A 5000-nucleotide genomic window follows, 5' to 3' on the forward strand; every position below is an offset into this window, starting at 1 on the left:
TGAACATTTTAGTGGTCAGAAGAAGTTGCTTTTGATGATGCTCAGAAATGGACTTCTTGGCCTTTTCTGAAACTGAACAAACTGTATGAGAAAAGGCTTTTGATAATATTCCCAAGATGTTATGGCACAGATTAAGCTACCCTGATGCGCTAGCTAAGTAGACATTAGGCGCACTCCACGATCTTGCACTTCAAAGCCTTCAATAGCCTAGGAACATCTGAAAAAGCAGTAGTGCGGTAATACTGTTGAACTCACTTGCGTTTGCTTCCTTTCTAACTGTAGGAATGCATTTTCAGCCTTCTGCTGCTATCATTAAATATTCAGCTCGAATGCAGCAATAATTCTTCTTTTTAAATCAAATACTGGAAAAGGACTTCTTGCCAGGACAAATGTTCTTTATGAAATCTCTTGGACATTTTGATCCAAAATGATCCACTTTTTCATGGTAGCATGGCCGAGCGGTCTAAGGCGCTGGATTTAGGCTCCAGTCTCTTTGGAGGCGTGGGTTCGAATCCCACTGCTGCCAGTTTTCAACTTTGAAAGCTCTCAAGTTGCTTTCTGAACATTTTAGTGGTCAGAAGAAGTTGCTTTTGATGATGCTCAGAAATGGACTTCTTGGCCTTTTCTGAAACTGAACAAACTGTATGAGAAAAGGCCTTTGATGATATTCCCAAGATGTTTTGGCACAGATTAAGCTACCCTGATGTGCTAGCTAAGTAGACATTAGGCGCACTCCACGATCTTGCACTTCAAAGCCTTCAATAGCCTAGGAACATCTGAAAAAGCAGCAGTGCGGTAATACTGTTGAACTCACTTGCGTTTGCTTCCTTTCTAACTGGAGGAATGCATTTTCAGCCTTCTGCTGCCATCATTAAATATTCAGCTCGAATGCAGCAACAATTCTTTTTAAATCAAATACTGGAAAAGGACTTCTTGCCAGGAGAAATGTTCTTTATGAAATCTCTTGGACATTTTGATCCAAAATTATCCACTTTTTCATGGTAGCATGGCCGAGCGGTCTAAGGCGCTGGATTTAGGCTCCAGTCTCTTTGGAGGCGTGGGTTCGAATCCCACTGCTGCCAGTTTTCAACTTTGAAAGCTCTCAAGTTGCTTTCTGAACATTTTAGTGGTCAGAAGAAGTTGCTTTTGATGATGCTCAGAAATGGACTTCTTGGCCTTTTCTGAAACTGAACAAACTGTATGAGAAAAGGCCTTTGATGATATTCCCAAGATGTTTTGGCACAGATTAAGCTACCCTGATGTGCTAGCTAAGTAGACATTAGGCGCACTCCACGATCTTGCACTTCAAAGCCTTCAATAGCCTAGGAACATCTGAAAAAGCAGTAGTGCGGTAATACTGTTGAACTCACTTGCGTTTGCTTCCTTTCTAACTGGAGGAATGCATTTTCAGCCTTCTGCTGCCATCATTAAATATTCAGCTCGAATGCAGCAACAATTCTTTTTAAATAAAATACTGGAAAAGGACTTCTTGCCAGGAGAAATGTTCTTTATGAAATCTCTTGGACATTTTGATCCAAAATTATCCACTTTTTCATGGTAGCATGGCCGAGCGGTCTAAGGCGCTGGATTTAGGCTCCAGTCTCTTTGGAGGCGTGGGTTCAATTCCCACTGCTGCCAGTTTTCAACTTTGAAAGCTCTCAAGTTGCTTTCTGAACATTTTAGTGGTCAGAAGAAGTTGCTTTTGATGATGCTCAGAAATGGACTTCTTGGCCTTTTCTGAAACTGAACAAACTGTATGAGAAAAGGCCTTTGATGATATTCCCAAGATGTTTTGGCACAGATTAAGCTACCCTGGTGTGCTAGCTAAGTAGACATTAGGCGCACTCCACGATCTTGCACTTCAAAGCCTTCAATAGCCTAGGAACATCTGAAAAAGCAGTAGTGCGGTAATACTGTTGAACTCACTTGCGTTTGCTTCCTTTCTAACTGGAGGAATGCATTTTCAGCCTTCTGCTGCCATCATTAAATATTCAGCTCGAATGCAGCAACAATTCTTCTTTTTAAATCAAATACTGGAAAAGGACTTCTTGCCAGGAGAAATGTTCTTTATGAAATCTCTTGGACATTTTGATCCAAAATTATCCACTTTTTCATGGTAGCATAGCCGAGCGGTCTAAGGCGCTGGATTAAGACTCCAGTCTCTTTGGAGCCGTGGGTTCGATTCCCACTGCTGCCAGTTTTCAACTTTGAAAGCTCTCAAGTTGCTTTCTGAACATTTTAGTGGTCAGAAGAAGTTGCTTTTGATGATGCTCAGAAATGGACTTCTTGGCCTTTTCTGAAACTGAACAAACTGTATGAGAAAAGGCTTTTGATAATATTCCCAAGATGTTATGGCACAGATTAAGCTACCCTGATGCGCTAGCTAAGTAGACATTAGGCGTACTCCACGATCTTGCACTTCAAAGCCTTCAATAGCCTAGGAACATCTGAAAAAGCAGTAGTGCGGTAATACTGTTGAACTCACTTGCGTTTGCTTCCTTTCTAACTGGAGGAATGCATTTTCAGCCTTCTGCTGCCATCATTAAATATTCAGCTCGAATGCAGCAACAATTCTTCTTTTTAAATCAAATACTGGAAAAGGACTTCTTGCCAGGAGAAATGTTCTTTATGAAATCTCTTGGACATTTTGATCCAAAATTATCCACTTTTTCATGGTAGCATGGCCGAGCGGTCTAAGGCGCTGGATTTAGGCTCCAGTCTCTTTGGAGGCGTGGGTTCGAATCCAACTGCTGCCAGTTTTCAACTTTGAAAGCTCTCAAGTTGCTTTCTGAACATTTTAGTGGTCAGAAAAAGTTGCTTTTGATGATGCTCAGAAATGGACTTCTTGGCCTTTTCTGAAACTGAACAAACTGTATGAGAAAAGGCCTTTGATGATATTCCCAAGATGTTTTGGCACAGATTAAGCTACCCTGGTGTGCTAGATAAGTAGACATTAGGCGCACTCCACGATCTTGCACTTCAAAGCCTTCAATAGCCTAGGAACATCTGAAAAAGCAGTAGTGCGGTAATACTGTTGAACTCACTTGCGTTTGCTTCCTTTCTAACTGGAGGAATGCATTTTCAGCCTTCTGCTGCCATCATTAAATATTCAGCTCGAATGCAGCAACAATTCTTCTTTTTAAATCAAATACTGGAAAAGGACTTCTTGCCAGGAGAAATGTTCTTTATGAAATCTCTTGGACATTTTGATCCAAAATTATCCACTTTTTCATGGTAGCATGGCCGAGCGGTCTAAGGCGCTGGATTTAGGCTCCAGTCTCTTTGGAGGCGTGGGTTCGAATCCAACTGCTGCCAGTTTTCAACTTTGAAAGCTCTCAAGTTGCTTTCTGAACATTTTAGTGGTCAGAAAAAGTTGCTTTTGATGATGCTCAGAAATGGACTTCTTGGCCTTTTCTGAAACTGAACAAACTGTATGAGAAAAGGCCTTTGATGATATTCCCAAGATGTTTTGGCACAGATTAAGCTACCCTGGTGTGCTAGATAAGTAGACATTAGGCGCACTCCACGATCTTGCACTTCAAAGCCTTCAATAGCCTAGGAACATCTGAAAAAGCAGTAGTGCGGTAATACTGTTGAACTCACTTGCGTTTGCTTCCTTTCTAACTGGAGGAATGCATTTTCAGCCTTCTGCTGCCATCATTAAATATTCAGCTCGAATGCAGCAACAATTCTTCTTTTTAAATCAAATACTGGAAAAGGACTTCTTGCCAGGAGAAATGTTCTTTATGAAATCTCTTGGACATTTTGATCCAAAATTATCCACTTTTTCATGGTAGCATGGCCGAGCGGTCTAAGGCGCTGGATTTAGGCTCCAGTCTCTTTGGAGGCGTGGGTTCGAATCCAACTGCTGCCAGTTTTCAACTTTGAAAGCTCTCAAGTTGCTTTCTGAACATTTTAGTGGTCAGAAAAAGTTGCTTTTGATGATGCTCAGAAATGGACTTCTTGGCCTTTTCTGAAACTGAACAAACTGTATGAGAAAAGGCCTTTGATGATATTCCCAAGATGTTTTGGCACAGATTAAGCTACCCTGGTGTGCTAGATAAGTAGACATTAGGCGCACTCCACGATCTTGCACTTCAAAGCCTTCAATAGCCTAGGAACATCTGAAAAAGCAGTAGTGCGGTAATACTGTTGAACTCACTTGCGTTTGCTTCCTTTCTAACTGGAGGAATGCATTTTCAGCCTTCTGCTGCCATCATTAAATATTCAGCTCGAATGCAGCAACAATTCTTCTTTTTAAATCAAATTCAGGAAAAGGATTTCTTGCCAGGAGAAATGTTCTTTATGAAATCTCTTGGACATTTTGATCCAAAATTATCCACTTTTTCATGGTAGCATGGCCGAGCGGTCTAAGGCGCTGGATTTAGGCTCCAGTCTCTTTGGAGGCGTGGGTTCGAATCCAACTGCTGCCAGTTTTCAACTTTGAAAGCTCTCAAGTTGCTTTCTGAACATTTTAGTGGTCAGAAGAAGTTGCTTTTGATGATGCTCAGAAATGGACTTCTTGGCCTTTTCTGAAACTGAACAAACTGTATGAGAAAAGGCCTTTGATGATATTCCCAAGATGTTTTGGCACAGATTAAGCTACCCTGATGTGCTAGCTAAGTAGACATTAGGCGCACTCCACGATCTTGCACTTCAAAGCCTTCAATAGCCTAGGAACATCTGAAAAAGCAGCAGTGCGGTAATACTGTTGAACTCACTTGCGTTTGCTTCCTTTCTAACTGGAGGAATGCATTTTCAGCCTTCTGCTGCCATCATTAAATATTCAGCTCGAATGCAGCAACAATTCTTTTTAAATCAAATACTGGAAAAGGACTTCTTGCCAGGAGAAATGTTCTTTATGAAATCTCTTGGACATTTTGATCCAAAATGATCCACTTTTTCATGGTAGCATGGCCGAGCGGTCTAAGGCGCTGGATTTAGGCTCCAGTCTCTTTGGAGGCGTGGGTTCGAATCCCACTGCTGCCAGTTTTCAACTT

General features: G+C 41.4%; 4 non-coding genes across 4 annotated transcripts; all 4 read left to right on the forward strand.

The window, feature by feature from the left end:
• Positions 1 to 444: 444 nt before the first annotated feature.
• TRNAL-UAG (transfer RNA leucine (anticodon UAG)) lies at positions 445 to 526 on the forward strand. The gene has a single exon. It is a non-coding gene; the product is annotated as a tRNA-Leu (tRNA).
• Positions 527 to 1000: 474 nt separating this feature from the next.
• On the forward strand, positions 1001 to 1082 carry TRNAL-UAG (transfer RNA leucine (anticodon UAG)). Its single transcript has one exon. It is a non-coding gene; the product is annotated as a tRNA-Leu (tRNA).
• A 474-nt stretch (positions 1083 to 1556) lies between these two features.
• Positions 1557 to 1638, forward strand: TRNAL-UAG (transfer RNA leucine (anticodon UAG)). The gene has a single exon. It is a non-coding gene; the product is annotated as a tRNA-Leu (tRNA).
• A 3269-nt stretch (positions 1639 to 4907) lies between these two features.
• Positions 4908 to 4989, forward strand: TRNAL-UAG (transfer RNA leucine (anticodon UAG)). The gene has a single exon. It is a non-coding gene; the product is annotated as a tRNA-Leu (tRNA).
• The last annotated feature ends 11 nt before the right edge of the window (positions 4990 to 5000 follow it).

The sequence above is a fragment of the Eleutherodactylus coqui genome, chromosome 13, assembly GCF_035609145.1.
Source record: "Eleutherodactylus coqui strain aEleCoq1 chromosome 13, aEleCoq1.hap1, whole genome shotgun sequence".
NCBI classification, from domain to species: Eukaryota; Metazoa; Chordata; class Amphibia; order Anura; family Eleutherodactylidae; genus Eleutherodactylus; species Eleutherodactylus coqui.